Here is a 19,015-nt window from a genome sequence, read left to right as displayed (position 1 = left end):
TTCCTAAAAAGGATCACAGTTAAAAAGTAAGACACGCGCAAAATACCAACAAAAAAGAAAAAAAAAAAAAAAGAAGTCCCTAGCGCGATTTGAACCCGGAACTTTCACGCCGCGACGACAAGTACCGGCGGTTTAACCTCTCGACCATAGCAGAACGCGCAAGGCGCCGGCGGAGGTAGATAAATATGCTGCTACCGCTTTTATCTCGTGTGGTTTTTTCTTTATTTTGGCTCCTATTTACCCTCCCTGACTGTAACTTTACCTGCCGCTCCTACAGTATAACGGGGCGGTCAACTGGACTCCAGTTGAAAGTCCCTGCAATCAGTTCCTGCGAGCGACATTAGGCTTTTGTGCTTGAAGCGATGCGGATCTCTCCGCCATTAGGCAGGGACGCTAGGTACTTCTTTGTCCCCATGGAGCTGGTCACGTGTTGTAAAAATCCCTCTTGGCCGCGGCCGCAGCCGCAAGATGAGCAAACCGGCCCTGGGGGTGGCCAGCCTGAAAGCACGGGCGCCAGTGGTAGTTGGTGGTGCGATCTATGTAGTGTAGAGCAATTGTACTAGTGGTGATTGGTGATGCCATCTAGGTGGTGCAGAACTTTAACAAAAAAAAACTGAAACACTACCACCTTCCTTTCCTTAAAAAAAATAAACCTATACTCTTTCCCTCCTTAAAGGGGCCCTGCAACAACTTTTTGACTGGTTTTTAATTTGCACCGAACCTGAGTGCACTGAACGTAGTAACTTAAAACGTTTCTTTTCTCAAATTTCGCTTTATTTTAGAAGTTATAGGCAAATTAGAATTACAAAAACCATAAAAAAATAACCTCCTTCATGATGTCGTAGGTCCTGGCTTGAGTGGCCGTGAACTAGAGGAGGGGTAGTGAGCTCATGGAGCGCTCACGGTTGCCGCACTCCGTGTCGACGGCTCGAGAGGGCGCCACTAAAGCAAGTGTTGGATAGGCTGTATGAAGCGGGCGGCCAGGGCGGCTCGCACTGCATTTGCTGCGCGATTAAAGATTAATTCGGCATAGCACTTCATTGGCCACAAACGACAGCAAACACAGAATAAAGATCAGTTCAAAACAGGTGCCATTTTGCGCTGCTATACCGCCAAATGGACAAATCGCCAGCCAAGCCCGCACCGAAAGCCTTCGGAATGCTCGGAACCGGTCGGATCCTCGAGCCGGTATACAACCGCAGCGCCGCCCTAACATCCAGGACATTTCTACGCTGGCCGTTCGTCGGAGCCTCATCCCACTAGCCCAGGGACGGCCAAGCTGACCCTGCCTAAGAGCTGCCAACAACACCACAAAACTTCCAAGAGCCACAGGGGAAGGGGGGTGCAAACTTTTGTCCAGAACAATAAATGAAACTCAAACTTCTTTCAATCTATCCGAGTCAAAAGCAGTTCATTTGTACGTAAGGTAGCACAAACCGACCAAATTGCAACCTGCCTTTCGATTTAAAACGCGTTCCATTTCACTTTTTGGGGAAGTTTTCGTGTGACCGGGAGGGTGGCCGTGGGGGGGGGGGGGGGGGGGAGCGCAGAGGAGGGAATTGCGAGCCGCACTTTAACACGCGAGGAGCCGCACCTTGGCCACCCATGCACTAGCCCTTTCTAGTATGCGCCGTTTTTTCTGCTGCTTGGTGGCGGGTTTGTCGACGGGTCTTTTCTTTTTTCCGTACTTTATGAACTGCCTTTGTTCCTTTTCTGATCTAAAATACTGAACAAAAACTACTGTAATACATAATAGAAACGGTTCACGGCACTTATTTTTTGTATCTCAAAAGAAAAAGCTTTTAGCGGGTCTGACCAGTAGTAAGCCCAGGACCAAAGACGTCACATTTTGCACGCTTTCGGTACTGTGGGTCGCCCTCGTCGGTGGAAGGAGGTTTCCGCGTCGTCCGGTTAAAATATTACTCACTGATATTTAGTTACTCTCTCCGTGCCCGCTGGCTTGCCCGAACCCCAAGAGACGTGGAAACCGCAAAAAAGGTAGACGCTTAAATGTGATTGCAGGGCCCCTTTAAAAAGAAAAATTCTAACCTTAGAACAAAATAGAAAATGCAAAAATTAATACAGACTACAACACTCGTGACAATATCTCCTAAGTAACAATAAATGCAGTTGTAATACACATACCACCTCGTAAGCCCAAAGCCTTAGGGGCAGAAGAAAACAAACGTTGAGAAAAAAAAAAAAAAGACACATTGGGCAAAACACTGTGCGAGTCGCCAGTTACACAACTTTCACTGCCCCATGTTTTGAGAAAAAGAAACCAAACACTTCAAAGTATGATATGGGGAGAATAAAAAAACAGTCCATTGGCATGCGGAAGCACTGAAAAAAACAAACAAGGCATGTCATCTTGAATTGTCTTTGCAGTTACCACCAAAAAAAAACGACGGTTCTGGGTAGAGGAGTCCAGTAGTTCATGTCACATCAAAATTCTATGTCCTGTATATCACCAACACTTCAGCTGTAGTACTATAAATTTACGAAATAGTCTTTAAGATCCGGCAGCCACCGAGACCGCTGCGGACGACCCTCTTGCCGCCGAGTAGAGGTGTCTGGACTCTGGGTCTCTGGGGACTCCGGTCCGGGGGTAGACACGCTGTGTGATGACACTTCCACAGGTAACAGGACTGGCACTGTCAAAGGAGGTGCTGGACGTTGAACCTTCAGTCGCCGTGTCACTGTAGCTGGATGACCAGCTGCCATCCGCTGATGTCCCAGGGGACAGCTTCTGCTCGGGTGCCAGAGCACACCTGCTCGAGCACAGGTTCCTCTATCTCAGGAGGACCCTTAGGGAAGGGACCACCAGCTGCAGGAGGAACCTCAAGGAGAGGAACTGAGGCCATAGGCTGCACGCTGACCCTCGGGATTCGGATGCGTGGTGTCCGGGCTGGCAGGACCATAAACAGATGGCTCCGGAACAGAGCCGGCGGGACTGCAGGTGGGGCAGCATCTGCAGTGGAAGGAGGGGGCACCAGGGGATCCTCCCGGAACCGGGATGCTCTGGTCAATGATGGTTGAAGTGTTGTGTGGGTTAACTTTGAGGCATGCCGGGTGGATCCGTCGTCCAGTCGGTACGTGGCTGGACCCAACGTCCCTCTATACTGAAAGGTAGCGAGATCTCCTCCTCCTCGCCATCTTTTTTATCGTGCCCTCCATCCGCCTTTTTTTTTTTTTGTCCAAAATTGTACTGCGCTTAGCCGCGCTAGGCACTGGCCTCTGCTGTCATGTGCGGAGAAAAAAACTAACGTGCAAGCAAGTATAAAGGTTTCTTGATTTGCAAATTATATGCGCGTTCAAGCTACGCCATACTGTAGTGTATTTTAAGTGTTGTTTAGAACATATCAGCAGACGGGGACGCGTTGAAGTTATGCACGCACTATGTGCGCCGGAGGTGCTGCCAAATGCCATTGCGTTTGTCCCGATTCTTTGGTAACACAATCATCGATAATACTCCTATCTTCTGAAGACAAAATATTTTTATTTTGGTCATGACTTTGTTAGGCCGCAATGTTCCCAACGATGAAATAATTTAATCTTTGGCGTGTGTCCATCAACGCTTCTCTTGAGTGTTTTTTTTTTCTTTGCTCGGGCCTTGCTGGCTGAGGACAGACCTAATTTTATGTATCCCCAAAATAAGAAAATGTTCACTTGTGTGAAAACTAGCGCAGTACTACCGTATTTACACGATTGTAGGTCGATGTAAGTCGACCCCCTCACATTGCACATAAACAAAAAAAAAAAAATTTTTTTTTTATATGCGCATTTTATTGCAAACACGCGTGAACGGCAAATTATCTGTTTCGAAAGCCGTGCCTCCAACACACAATCGATGCCTTCTGGCGTGCTTTGGCTGCGCATGCACGTGCGAGGTGCGTAGGAACTAGGAAGTTCACGCTGGAGGCGGGACAACTGAAGCTGCTCACTGTCGTTCTCACTCCATCCGCGACTAGACTACGACTCGTCCGCACAGGTGATGTCAGTCCCGTCGTCATCACTACTGTACTCCGCGACAAACTTTTCTTGGCAATGCAGCGGAAAGTACAGGCCTGCGTCCCCTCTCCAATTTTGAGTTTGCGCGGGCTCTCCTCCTCTCCCCGGAAATGGGGAGAGAAGGAGAGCCTGCGTACACTCAAAATGGGAGAGAGAACGCGGGCCTGTACCTTCCACTGCATTGCCAAGAAAAGTTATCGCGGAGTATAGTGATGGGACGAATCTTTATCTGAATCGAAATTCGGAGCCGAATCTGAAGATTCGGAAAGATTCAGAAAAGTAGCCGAATCTCGAGCGATTCAGAAAAGTTCGGAAAGATTTGGAGCGTTGTCATGGCTGCCAAATCACGTTGATGTGTTTTTCAACTTTTCGTGATATTAAATTCACCAAATTCTATAAAGTGCACAAAACAATATTGTAATATAATATCACAGTAATAAATAGAATGTTCCGCTTTGTTTATATTATTTCGGATGTTTATCGAGAACGGTAGCCAGACATCGCAGAAAAGTTGGTTTCGGTTCCGGATTACGACCCAAATAGGCATGCTTGGTGCACGTGGAAATACAAGCGCATGTTTTCATCGCCGCAAGAGATTGATGCCGTACGTGCTGTTCGGTACAGACACATTTCGTGCCCATATATATATTTACTGTCATAGTAGCACACACCACACAAGTGATTTGATTTGATTATCTCCAACGATTTGATTTGATTATCTCCGAGTGTCCACTGAGGTATTGCTATCGGAACACGGGAAACAATCTGAAACTCCTGGTGAATGATATCCGGTTTAGTTAGTGTTTGTTTCTGAACAACGAAGTTGCGTTGGACACCCCCGTGTTTTGTTACATTTTCATGAAATAAAGTTCACGTATACAAAACTTGCTGCCAAGGACGGAGAAACGACAATGCGACGTTTTTTTTTTTTTTTTTTTTTTTTTTTTACAGGTGTTGGTATGCGGTCGAAGTTGTGACGAGCAACATTCATCTCGCTCTCGCACCTTACGGGTACGGGCATACGCAGCTCTAGAGAAGGAGACGAATCATTTCCTTGCCTGGATATATATTTATTGTGCGTTGCGCCACATTACGTGTAATACACAGCGTTTCGCTACATTTTACCGATCACCGCGAAACCGCAAAGCAAGACCGCGCATTGGTTAGGCCTACGTCAACCACACCGATCAGCTCAGCTGGACCTAAGCACGTGCCAGGGTTTAGAACGACAGTGCAGTACATACCATATGTTGAAATAAACAAGACGTAATTTGGTTATATGCAGTAACAGTACCTAAGAAAAGCACAACTGACCGCATTCGTGAGGTTTACGACAAGGTTCACGCTGCCGCCTGCAACCAGCGACGAATCTCCGAATCTGCCGAATATTCGTCGCGGGAAGTTCGGAAATTTCCGAATCTGTCTGTGACAAGTAGGTAGCGCCCCCCTCCGGTTCGCCCGTCTGTGGCCGCCAGGCTCGGCGGGCAACATAGGTCACCGCGCCCAATGAACGCCGTTGAGCGTACGCCGCTCCGGTCAGTCATCGTCCACCCTCACAACCAGGCTGCGTGTCGTCTCTTCTCGGCGGGTGCTTCGGGCCCCTTCGTCCACGTTCTAGAAGGATTGTGACACTGTCCGAATCCAAACCTCTGGTGATTCGTCCCATCACTAATCACTACTACGTTCTCGAAGCACGTCGTCGGCGTCGTCCAATGAAATCTCGCACTTCGCAAATGACAGGATCAACCGCATCTTCCGCGCTTGCTCAGCGATCGCGTCGGACGTCACGGGTAGGGACCGATTGTGCGCGTTAGCGGCGTACGTTGCAAGCCTGACTTCCAACTCCAGAAGGCATCCCCACCTATCCAGAATGTGACCTGCGGAAGCTTCTTCATTTGCCGTCACACTTTAAGATTCCACGCCACCGCAGACTCCACTGGAGCATCACCCACTCTGACAGGTCGAACTTGCGTCCAACAGCGCAGTTGTTGGTTGCTTCCGAGGGAAGAATGGCCATAAACGAGCACCGAAAACCTAAACTGCCCGGATCATGCGTTTCAATACAAATGAACATAGCGCACCAGCATGATCTCGTACTCGATCAAACGATGTGCGACCGTGAATTGTGCGAAAAACTGCGAAGCCACGGCGCTGCGGGGCGAGCCGTGAGGCTGTTCCAGCTACCTCCGGAGTGGCTCTTACGAGAAATGCCGTCACCCCCCGGGAGTCGGGCGCTCCGTGCTCTGTTCACCGCATTCGGATTAATTTGCGAATCGCTACCAATAATACTCGTTTGTGCAAATAAAAAATATTTAATTTGTAAAATGAGCGCACAAAACATTGTAATGCTAGGGGTACAGCCGGCTGAACTCGAAACAAGCCGAGGTGTCCATGATATCGCGATTGTTTCGTTTTTGCCGGCAATGGAATGCTTTGGTTCGATTTTAAGTTGACCCCCCCACTTAAGATTTTCAAAAATTGAAAAAAGGGTCGACCTACATTCGTGTAAATACGGTAACCTCATACAATGCGAGTGATCACCAACCATACTCGCGTCATTTCCAGTGGTATACACAAATATCTGCATCAGGATTTTCTTTCGGTTTTATTACATGGACATTACTAGATAGGTATCCCTGCAAGGTAGCTCGAAAATCCTGTAATTATTTTGGCATTTCCCTGCTGTTATTTTAAATAAAATAATGTAGCAGCCATGATGAAACACTGTTTGGAAGAAACATTCTAAAAGCCCTCACTGAATCTAGTTTCAATTAATAGGCCACTCTAACAAGCGAGTGCAAACTAGCCAGAATTCATTTGCAGAAACAATTTGCTCAGTGGAAAATCAATGAGGAATCTATATGAATTCCAACGTAGAAAGAAAACTTGCCAAGAGTTTCAAGGCAAGAGTGCTCTATGAAATTAAAGTTTATCGGTTTCAAATGAAGCGAGGGGAGACATAAAGACAAGAAAACAATTTTTCTTTTTCTTTCAAGAGGTGGTGAGAAAGATAATTTCCAATGAAGAGCTAGTGCAATACACAGATATACAATAATACCATAAAATACCGAGGAAGCGCCCATACCCGTACAAGCGCCTACTATTAACATTGGGAGTGTCTACATCCACGTGCGGGGATGTAGCCACGTCGGGAGGAGATAAGGCTCCATCCACGCAATACGTCACTTCCGGCGCACTTTGATCAACTTCCGGTCTAGCCTCCCATTGTTTTTCCATCTGTGCGGCGGCCATTGCACCTTGCGTTCCTGCCGTGCGCGGACTACTGTCTACTGTGCCATGCCTGGTCTTTCGCAAGCGGGTTTGACTTTCTCTGAAGCGTTTTTTTTTTCCTGTTTTTCTTGGACAAGGAGTTTGGTTGTTTGAGTGTTAGCACGGTCGCGCTTCTGATCTGCCTCAAGTTTGGTTGCCGGGGATTCGACGGTGAAATACTTGTCCTAGTATTTTCCATCGAATAACCAGGTGGCTATCGAAGTGCGGGTGTTTAGTGGCATTAGGATCGAGGCTTTGTTTTCCAAGGTGTCTGATGCCCTGCTCGATTTCGGCACAAACAACACCAGCGTTTGTGCCAGCGCGTACGTTGACAAGTATCGTCGACTGGCCCCTCAGATCTTGGAACGCAATCGACGATGCAGATCACCTTTTCTTCTGTCCTTCCGAGGCGGGAGAACAGGTTCTCTTCGATGGAGTGTCAGGGTAGTCAGAGTGCCGAGATCCAGGCGTTGAATGATCAGCACAGAGACGTAAACTGGCTCCTGCAGAAGTTCTGCCGCAAGAAGGGCTTCGTGTTCATCGGTGATCTCGTGGACGAATGGCATCTGTGCATCGGCTACTGTTTTATTTGTCATGGAATAAACTGTTTCTGGAATCTTTTACCCAGTTTTCTCGATTGAATGCTCTCGGTATGTTTGTTATAATTTGGGACTAATGCATGCTTTCCCTTTTCTCATAATCTTTGTGTGATTGCGAGCGTGCACGCAGGTCAAGAACGTAAGGAGCGGTGGGCACGTACTTGTCCCTTCGAACCAAGCCAACCACACACACGACGAAGCCTCTCCGCCTCGCCTCAGCAGCGATGCACACATGGGCGAAGGCCCCGGAGGCCGCACCGCCTGCACGGATGGCACGAACGCCGCCCACACATGTGTGACTCCTGGACAACATAACTACGCAAAGATATATATTGGTACTATTGTTATGACGCATGATATTTGCTATTAGTCTTTGAAAACAGTAAACAATTGATGAATTGTCTAAAAATTTGTAAGGTCACATGACATTAACTTTCAAACAACAATGAAATGTAGCCTCTTTATTTTTACACCCTATATTTACTTATAAGAAAGCATAATATGTGCATAAAAACAAATGATCTTTTTATATTATAAGTCACGTGACCTTTTGCGTGGATGGAGCCTTATCTCCTCCCGACTTGGCTACGTCCCCGCGCGTGGATGTAGCCGCGGCCATTATCGAAATTCGAAAATTTGGGCAAGTACACATCACGTGGCCATATTCTCAGAAGTGCCGGCGTTCCCGGCAGCCGCCACGGCAAGCACCCTGACAAAGGTTGCCGCGGCGGACCGGGCCTGGAGACCAATTCCCGTAGAATTGGGTCACCGAGGTCACTCCGGGCACTTTGTCCTTCATGTTACTGCAGCATTATGTGGTCCGCACAATCCAGGGGTAGCAACAACAGGACCAATAGGAGTGTAGATAACAGCCAGTTCGTCCCAACATTTTGTAAAATACATTTTCATAAATGCTTCGTGCTTCCCGATTGCCGTTGGTCACTCAGTTGGCAAGTAACCAGCACAGAATGCACTCCTGCACAGTCTCCAAAAAGATTGAAGTCGTCGACTGATATCGGGAGGCAATGTCAGCCACACCTCTCGTCATTTCAAGATCGACAGGAAGCAAATACGTGAGTGGGACTGTAAATACGAAACCCTGAAGCAACTAAACTACGGCAAGCAGAAGATGAAGAGGAAATTCACGAATGGGGCGCCCGTCTTCAGTGAGGAGGTGGATGACACACTGTTTGAATACTTTCAAAGGGAGCAAGATGCCGGCCAGGCCGTCAGCAACCGGCTCCTGGCAGACGAGGCACTGAGGATAGCTGAGAGTCTCAATCTCGGCAACTGCGAAGCGTCAGCACAGTATATCAAGCGATGGAAGCAGCGATTTGCGGTGACTATACGTACGACTACCAACGACAGCCAGAAGGCCCCTGCCGACTGTGATGAAGCTGTCACTGCATTCCGCTCTACAATTGCTACTTTGCAAGCACGGCACGACTACACGCCGTTCAACATCTGCATGGACCACACCATGGTCAGAATGGACAACCCAGCAACCCGCACCAATAATGCTGCTGGTGAAAACAGCATCTGGATCGCCAACACCAGCTGTGCCCGTCGAGGCTTCACCGTCGCACTGGCAGCTCGTGCGTCGGGGGCGAAACTTCCGGCACTTGTCGTACTCAAGGAACCCACAGGGAGGATCCCTGCCCGTGCGTTCATGGCGCTCCGCATACCAAGTAAGTTTGGCGCATTTCCTAACAAGTTCCGCTTCGTTTCGTTGACTGTGACGCGGTTCCTTCGAAAGATGAAAGCATGGCAAGAGCAACAAGTTTGTAAAATTTGACGCTTTTTTTTTTTGTAGAGACGGCGTTGGAGATGGGGTATATAAAGCGTGTTCGAAATAAACTTTGCAGCCGAGTTTGAGACGTTGCCTCCTCTTTTACTACCTTCTGTTGTGTTCTCTTTCTGCCCCAGTCTCAGGTTTCCAATCACGTTCACGTATTGGAACAAGTCGTTTAAGGACTCGCTTCGTACGTCATGAGCGGAGTTCATGCGGAAGGGAGGCAAGACACCAAAAGGGAACCTCCGGAAGCTTTCGAGGCAGGATGTCCTACACTTCGTGTCAAAAGCCTGGGCAGCTGTGGCCAGTGTTGTCAACCGTAGGGTAATTACCCTACTTGTAGGGTATTTTAGGCATTTATGGTATATTGTAGGGCTGTAGGGCCGTCCGGCCATTTCCCCGCCAAAAGTAGGGTATTTTCAGACGTTGCTTCTTCAACGGCGAGCATAAAAAAAAAAAAAAAAAGTTGCCGCGCAAGTTTTGCATAGCTTTACAACCCGTGTGCTGCCACACCACAACATCATGCAAAACGAAAGAATCCAAGTTGCAAGACGTGCTAACTGAGAGCACCACACACCAAGTTGGAGTATGTAGGCTCCCTAAGTTGAAGAGTATTGGAGAGCTAGAGCAAGTGGGAGAGGTGGGAGGAGGTGGAGTTGCACTTAGGAAGTTTGGAGCCAGAAGAGGTATCTTCCCAATGGAAATGGTCCTGTCAATTTTTTTCTGATGACTGGTCCATCCGGCGGTCCTTGTTACACCTGCGAAACACGTGGCACGCAGGCGGAACCATCCCGAGCCCATTAGGACGGGTCCATATCGCTTGAGCGAATGATGTTTTAGCGAACAGTGACATTTGAGCGAATCGACGTTGTAGCGAATAACGGGGGCCGCGCTGCGCTTACGCCGCTTCGCGGCGACAGTCTGCGGCGGCTCATTACAAAAACGTGAACCCATTTGGCCCACCCGAAAACGCCGCTTCGCGGCGTCAGACTATTGTGTCATTCGGTGAAACGTGGGCGTTCGCTAAAGCGTCATTTGATCAAGTGAGTCCATCCCGGGGACTGGAGGCGTTCACTTGAGCGAACGACGTTTTAGCGAACGAAGCCGAAACAATGACGTTTCATCGAATGACATTTTAGCGAATTCGGAGGAGCCGCCGGTTTCCTATCCTCCCATGGGGTAAAAGCCTGGTTTGTCGAAATAGTACCTTAGTTTGACGAATCCCTAGGCGGTACACCCAAAGAAGCTAACATACCGTTCGGATTAGCTTCCTTTTGTAATGAGCCGCCTTGTCTGGCGCCGCGAGTGCTGGTTCCGCGTAGCCCAGTTTTTAATTTCACGACAAATCGACTAAACATGTTGGTTGGGGATGTCTGTGCGCTCGCTACATCACTGTTGTGCTGATGCTACACAGCGCACATGCAAGATGCAAGCATGGTGTTCTAGAATAACGCAGGTATGCGCGTGAATGCATGCCCTGTCGCTTTGTACTGTATTAATATTACCCTGTATCATCATAATCCATGCAACAGTATTATTTAAACAAAGATTTGCCTCGTAGGGTAAAACGTAGGGTAATAAGAAACATTCGTAGGGTAATGTAGGGTTTTCTGGACGCTGTCGTCGGGTATTTTCGAAAAATAGGTTGGCAACACCGAGCCGTGCCCGAAGACATGATCGCCCAATCTTTCAAGGGGTGTGGCATCGGTAGCAAGGATGGCTACCTGCACAACGGACTCGCAGGCATCGGAGCACCAGCAGCCTGCTCCAATCCCGAAGGTGCCAGCGATGAGTGCGTAGACCTTGTCTTTTGCAGTGATTAATTCCGAAGAGTCATTTGACAGATTTAGTGATAACAAGTGAATAATGACGTCTACCAATCATCTGTACAGCGGAAATAAAAAAGCCAGGCTGGCTGCTTTCTCTGTTTCCACGGCTCTATGAGGCTCTTCATCAGCCGCCATCTTGATTTTGGCGCATGAACCTAATAAGCGCCCATAGTTGGTTTCTATGCGTATTTCAATAAAATGGGGGTGGGCGCTTCTTCGGTACTTTACGGTAGTCATTTCTTGATTATACAGTGCGACTGGACCTAAGCAAACCATTAACACTGTAATTAAAGGTAAAAGAAATTTCAAGGTAATTGTAATGGCTCAAGTTAACATGCACAAATTCTGGCAAAAGAATAATGATCACTACTGTTTAGCAGACTACGAAGCAAAAAGAGATATTCATATTAAAAATAGCGCAAAAGAGACGGGACAAAAAGACGAAGAAGCACACAGGACAAGCGCTAACTAGCAACTAAACTTTATTGAAAGCTTCCAACTTTGCTATCGCCATGCACGCTTAGTCTTGTATCAACAGAAATAGGGCGTACCGCCAAATCTGCACATTCATACCGCCCACCACCTGTTCCAAAAAGTCAGCAAAACAGCTACATCACCCCGCCGCACAATCCGAACGAGGAAAGGAATAGAAACACGCCACGTTAATATCAATTTATCAATTTAGAGTGGGCTGAGTTTTGACTCAGCCCACTCTTAATTGATAAAGAGGGGCATCGCCTCGCTCTGCCTCCGGTCGGCTCTGTTGAAGTCCTGTCCGCATGTAGTTAGTGAGAGTTTTGACCTCCAGACACTTCGCTTGGAACACTCCGGGTTTCCCTCGGTTTTAATCCAGGGAGTTGCGGAATCCCTTCTAAAGAAGTTGAAATGCTCTTCCATTGTACCTAAGAGGAAACCAAAGAATTTGGTAGTGCTACCTTACGTCCATAAGGTGTCGTACAATCTGAAAAGGATTGCATCAAAGCTCGACGTGGATGTTGTCTTCACTGCCCCGTGCAGATTGTCAAAATTGTGCGCTATGGTGAGCGGGCCGAAAGTGAACAAACCTGTTTGTAGCAAGAAACACCTGACAAAGTTTTGTACCTTGTGCCACTGAGGTGGTTTACAGACTTCCTTTAACGTGTGGTCGTGTCTACATAGGGCAGACGGGACGTTGCTTAAATGATCGACTTCGAGAGCATGCGGCTTCTCTTGGCAACAATTACGGTTCCCACTTACCGGGGCATTGTAAAACTTATGGTTGTTCCCCCACGCTGGACGGTGCGCAGGTGGAGGGACGTAACAAAGGAAGGAGGGAACGAGAGTTGCTGGAGGTGGCAAAAATACATGCTTGTGACAAAGACGTTTGCATAAGCGTCGCATCGGTGTATATGCAGCCAAAAGAGTACAGTTTCATTAACACTATCTAACTTGATAATATTAACGCGGCGTTTTTTCTATTTCTTTCCTCGTTCGGATTCTGCGGCGGGGTGATGTAGCTGTTTTGCTGACTTTTTAGAACAGGTGGCGGGCGGTATGAATGTGCGGATTTGGCGGTAAGCCCTGTTTCTGTTGATACGAGACTAAGCGTGCATGGTGATAGAAAAGTTGGAAGCTTTCAATAAAGTTTAGTTGCCAGTTAGCCCTTGTCCTGTGTGCTTCTTCGTCTTTTTGTCCCGTCTCTTTTAGGCTATTTTTAATATAAATGTCCACTACCAACTTGCCCAGCAGACCAAGCTTTTACAAAAAGAGATCATGTTTGACGGGCTGACCTCGTCGCAAAAGAAATACAAATTTGCTAATTTAAGGAAACAAAAAACACAAAATACAGAAACATACAAGGTACAAAATACTCAACTTGACATTAGTTGCCGCCGCATGCATGCCAACACCCCGGCTCCCACATTTCAGGTAGGACTTCCCTTTTTTCAAACGTTCACTGTTCTCTTTCTTTTTTTGCAAAATGCAGTCAAGTTTTTAGAAATACTCGCACAAGTTTTGTCTTCACATCATGACACCCCGAAAAGCAGTTCGAAAAGGTAAGAGAACCTAAAATAGGCATGTCTAAGCAAACTGTATTCGAAAGCAGCTGTTGCTCATTGTGTCTAAAATAAGTCTTGGCTCGCTCAAGCAGCAGCATCACAGATGCTGAGGGCATTACCAGCCTTATGTTTTCTTTGTTGTATGACTTCAATTGCGTCAACCTATTAGCTGGATTGCAACTACATATGGCGCCAACACAGCCTGTACACAACGAAAACCTGTCTATGACACTCCGAACTACAAACCCACCCAAATATTCTAAAGACTCCTGCTCTGGTCAAGTGAGGTCAAGCATGTCTTCTGGGACATTGGGCTCAATCTCCTCGACTGACTCGGCAGAGCAATGCTTTTGCTGCAATCCTGTCAGCAAAAATCCACTCTCCTCAGCATAGCTCCCATCCTTGTGCGGTCGCAGGACAAGCTCTGATTGCGCACTTTAAGTCACATGGGCATGGTACTCGGTTTTTGGATCTCAGAGAGTTCTCCAAAGCATCTGGACTCAGGCAGCTTAATTAAACAAATAAAAGTCCCTTTTCATCCAAGAAGGGGTCCTGCAGTTCAAGAGCTGATGTTGTGGCAAGGATAACTCCTGTTTGAATAGGCTTCCACACATGCTGCACTGCATTTCCAAAGGACAATGTTGCAAACAACTCAATCGTGTCTCTGAGAAATGGAAGAGACTCATATTTGTTTGAATCAAATCTGCTCAGTGCGAGTTTGGTTGTTTGCAACCTCACGATGCGGAACCATTTAAAAAATGTCTCAATAAGCCACGCTGTTGTCAGAGCATCTTTCGACATATGGTTCTTTTCGACCAGAAGACAGATAGCGGCTGCTGTGTCAATATTGAAGAAAGAAAACGCAAGCCCCACTTTCATTTTCTTGTAATGGCCAGGTTCCACCCATGACTCCTTCAAGTGAGGAGCCAACTTAAGCTCGGAGGTTTTAACCAAGCCTATGAGCAGCTTCACACAGTCCAGATTCACCTCATTGCTAACAAGCCCATGTTCATCATCCACACTTTGAGGTAGATAATTAGACTACCCTCCCGTGAGATGGTTTCTCAGGTTTTTAAGCAGGTGTGGTACATCAGCCATGAAGTACAAGTTTCTTGACGCGTCGCAAGAATGAGGGCAAGAAACAATGCGTAGACCATTCTTGTTTACAACAATGCCAAACAGCTTCCATAGGCCCAAGCATCCTCCTCCCATGTTGCTGAACACAGCATCCACAATTATGCCAATGCGAGCACACTGCTTCAGGATGTCAACGATTACCTATTTTCCAGTGTATAAGTCGCAGTTTTTTTTCAAACATTTTTCTTCGTGCGACTTATACAACAATGCGACTTATTTTAGATTTGTTTCTTAGGTGCGACGACATTTTTTTTATACGCTGCGCGCCATTTTTTGTAGAGCACCATAACAGCGTAGCCATGGGCGGTGTTTCTTCCTCCAAGAGGCGCTGCTGTCACCGCACTGTTTTGACTCGGAATGGGAGCTAGATATTTTCATTTTTATGGTTTCTCCGAAGCGGCTCAATGCGCATAGGCAAGACGGTGAGAATAAAACTTTTACAGCATGTTATTGATGTTGCTCAATTAAGCCATGGTTCTGTATTCTTTTGCTTCAGTCCAGTAACACTGAAAAGTAAGGGGGCTGGTATACACGCATTGCAGAATATTTTCTCAAGTCTTTCTTAGTTTCCGTTTGATGAGCAGTTTTTTTATGCCACGCTCCAGCCGTGTTGCTACATGTAAAAGGAAGGATTTTGGCTAGCCAATCTTTTAGAGGTACCAGAAAAAAATATGTCAAGGTTTATCTTTCTGCCTGCGCATCGATGCTTGCGTCGTCTCCAGGACTTCGCCAGGCCTAGTGCTCCAAAGCTTGGTTTGAGTGTCCAGCTCCTTAAACCTTTGTTCGCTCGGCATGCGTCCGCTCGAATAAAGTCGACTACCCTCTCATTTTGCGCATTTGACATCCTTTTGCTGTGAAACACTCGATTGCCCCTGCCAGACAGCACCATACTATGGGTATTTCTCACAAGTCGAAATGTACAACAAACATTAAGTGCGATCTAGCAATTGTGCGAAACTCTGATTTCGCAATACCAATGCGCGTAAACTGAAAAAATCATAGCGTGGACCATGCAAAGAGGTGCAACTTATATACCAACTTTTCGACGAAAACGGCTCAATATATGGATGTGTGACTTATAGTCGGGGAAAATACGTACCTCTTTCCCACTCATAGCACTGAAAGACTTTCCAGTAAAATGGTATGCAATAGTCTGCTTCCACCTTATGGTCAGTCAGCCAAGCATAAATACAGGGCCGTGTCTGGCAAGACGCTTTTCCGGGATGCTACCATCCGCAAGAAGAAGGGTTGGCTTGCCCAAGATCCTTCCAGTTGATGGGTCGTAAACCAGACTTGGCGACAGCTCAATTTCATCAATCATTAGTGACACATGGCGTTCATCTGGGGACATCATGCTGACCTGTAAAATTGAAGAAAAACATTTATTAAAGAATTTAAATGTTGCAAAATCCCGCCTTTTCGCCCCCCCATTTTGCAAAGAAGTGACAGTGATAGCTGTGCCATGTTCGCGCAATGTGGTAAAAATGTCGCCGCAAAATGTGGACACAATGATGCAGACTGTTTCTTTTACTGCAATGTTGGTGAGATGGTGCTGCATCATACCACCATCAATCAGTGTTTGCAAATTCTATATATGCTAGTCTTGTGCGAGTAGTGGATTTTGAGTTCGAAGCGAATACTGGTTTTGGCCGAATATTTTCGATTCGAATATCGAATAGTTTTTCCATGCCTTCCACTACCATAGCGTAATGCTTAGACGAAAACCCAGCTAACTTGTGAAGGTTGTTCCACTTGTTCATTTATAGGCTAAGTTTATCTATATTTTTAAAATGTGTCTTCATAAGGTCTGATGTCTTGGGATGGCAAGTAAACAAAGAATTTGACATAAAATGAATCCTATAGAGATGGCCACCTATACCCAATTGAGTGAATTTAAAAAGTTTGCTATATAAAATACGCCTTCTTTAATCTCAAGTTAAAAAATAAATAATTGCACATGTTGAACGCAGGTTGTAAGGGCATCTCTGCCTAATATAACACCAACTCATGTTTACAAACAAACCGGAGCGCCCCAAGCGGACGCCTCCGGCGCCGCGCATGCGCGGTGGACGGTGGGCAAGAAGCCCGCCGTCGCCCATAAACAAACCATTGCATTGCGTTGTTTTCGGCGTCGGTGGGAGTCCCCGTGCTCTTTTTCGCGTTGGAATTGTTGATTTTACATCCTCCTAACAATGTCTGACTACTTGAGCGGCTTCAGCAAAGTTAACGAGGCAAAACTTTACGTGAATAATCTGACATGCGGCGATTCATTTCACGTGGACGCCGCAGAATGGGCGCTAAAGCCTGACTCGCACGATGAGATTCATCTCGCTATTTTCAGTCGCGCAGTCGCTCGGGCTGCAAAAGCGTGCACCGTAGGTGAGATGGTGGACGTCAATACTGAAAAACGCAAGTAGAATCGGGCATTACAAGTCGGTGATGGCCACTGATAACGATCAACATCGTCTTGTATCTGTTTACACTTAGCTCCCAACCAACCTTCAAATGTGTTTTGAGGCCTGCACTTAGTTCTTATCGCAATTACCGGGTCAACGTTTGGTTTACGGGCCGCTGTCGTTTGAACGAGCTGACGACAAAAAGCATACAAGTTTGAAAGAGCAGACGACAGTTCGAACGCATGCGAAATGGAGTGCGGACTAGAAGCACCGCGTCCCGCGTCCACAAACCTTTAAAATGTCACGTTGTCGGCGTCTGTGTGAGTCTGCAACTCTTTTTCGCGTTGGAATTGTCGAATCTACGTCCCCATAGCAATGTATTACCATTTTAATCGCCTGAGCGAAACTATCAAGGCTCGTTACACCGATAAACTTTGCGTAAATAATTTGACGTGCGGCGATTCATTCGCGTGAACGCCACAGAATGGACGCCAAAACCACGATGAGAATCTTCTAGATATTTTCGGTTGCGACGTCGCTCGTGCTGCAAAAGTGTAGAAGGTAGCGATGATGATCGACGTCGATACTGAAATTCGGCAGCGGAAACAGACCAAGCGTAACAAGTCGGTGATGGCCACTGGTACCAACGATCAACATCTTGTATGTACTGTTTACACCGAGCCTACTTAAGTCGTTTGAGGCCTGCAATTAGTTCTTATTGCAATCACCGGGTCAAAGTTTGGTCTACGGGCCGCTTTTGTTTGAACGAGCAGACGACAAAAAGCAGACAAGTTCGAAAGAGCAAACGAAAGGTCGAACGATCAGGCGGCCGTGTGAATTTGAAGACGCACTGAACCCGCGGGGGGCCCGGACAACTTGGCAGTTTTCTCTCGTTAATGTTGGAACAAAAATACATCTGGCGACCACAAAGTGTTGCCCGCACAAGCAATCGTAGTTCGACAGCGTCTGGTTTACCCTTTTCACGGCTACTATCCACGTACTCGGACGAACGGAGCGGGCAGAAACACATGAAAACTGATCTCAAACCTTTCCAGACTCTTTTGGCACCACCCCCGTCGCAGCATTTTGACGAGAACGCAGGTTTTTTGTCTGGTTTCTCCGAAAAGAACACAAGAATGCATGTCTTGCACGGCGACTTCTGCCCACCGCCCCAGACCGGAAGTGCGTCCGACGCGCCACCACCGCGGCGTGACGTAGGAGAGTTGAGTTGGTGTATACTCTTGCATAACAGTAAGTTTAATTGATAGATTATTAGGTGTTTAATGGCGCAAAAAGCAACATAGGCCATGCTGCGCCAAAGGAATAATTAAAAGACTTTATAGTAAAAGGAAGGAATTACTATGCAGAGGATCTATAACTGGTGCAGGTAGCCAGTTTTTTTAAGGGGGGACATGGCCTCGGAATTCAAAATTTTCAGAAAAAAACGTTTTTTTCAAAAATGATATGTTTATGCTTATTAACTTCCAAAGAATGGTTTCAGAAACTTTCATTTAAAAACATGCAGGATTTATCTCAGAATAAATTATTTTCGACATGTCGGCAGCCCTCCAAGTCAGCAGGAAGCAAGTTTTTTGTGTTTTTTATTTAGCACTGCTTCATACTCGTTTAACCTAGCCAGAACATCTCACCTTCATTGGAAGTGCCATTTACTCTTGATCTAGCTCGCAGAAGCTTTCAAAGTTTACAAGTATCAAGGGCCAGGAGGACCCAATACATCCAAAAAGAAAAAATCCTGAAAATTTGGTATGAGCAATTTTATTGGTTGACACCTGAAACAGGGTTTACGGTTGGTCCCTCCCGGTGACGTGATATTTTGTCGTCTTCATTAACGCCCCTTTACAGTATCTTCCACTTCAGATCCTATTCCTGCTTTGCTGCTCTTTCTCAGTGTGATTTGCCTCTTAGTTCCTGTCAGCTTATC

The 19,015-nt window shown here is 46.8% G+C and overlaps 1 long non-coding RNA gene and 1 pseudogene across 1 annotated transcript; one reads left to right on the top strand and one right to left on the bottom strand.

Moving 5' to 3' along the window:
- Window positions 1–1,006: 1,006 nt before the first annotated feature.
- LOC121834634 lies at window positions 1,007–18,156 on the bottom strand. Its single transcript, XR_006077294.1, has 3 exons — window positions 18,121–18,156; window positions 15,777–16,037; window positions 1,007–3,021 (listed from the first exon to the last, which is right to left on the bottom strand). It is a non-coding gene; the product is annotated as an uncharacterized LOC121834634 (long non-coding RNA).
- On the top strand, window positions 8,462–11,745 carry LOC121834633 (annotated as a pseudogene).
- Window positions 18,157–19,015: the final 859 nt, after the last annotated feature.

Source organism: Ixodes scapularis, unplaced genomic scaffold (assembly GCF_016920785.2).
Source record: "Ixodes scapularis isolate PalLabHiFi unplaced genomic scaffold, ASM1692078v2 ptg001953l_1___fragment_2___debris__unscaffolded, whole genome shotgun sequence".
Classification (NCBI taxonomy): Eukaryota; Metazoa; Arthropoda; class Arachnida; order Ixodida; family Ixodidae; genus Ixodes; species Ixodes scapularis.
The sequence above is the reverse complement of the archived record's forward strand: the minus strand, read 5'-3'. Positions and strand labels throughout refer to the sequence as shown.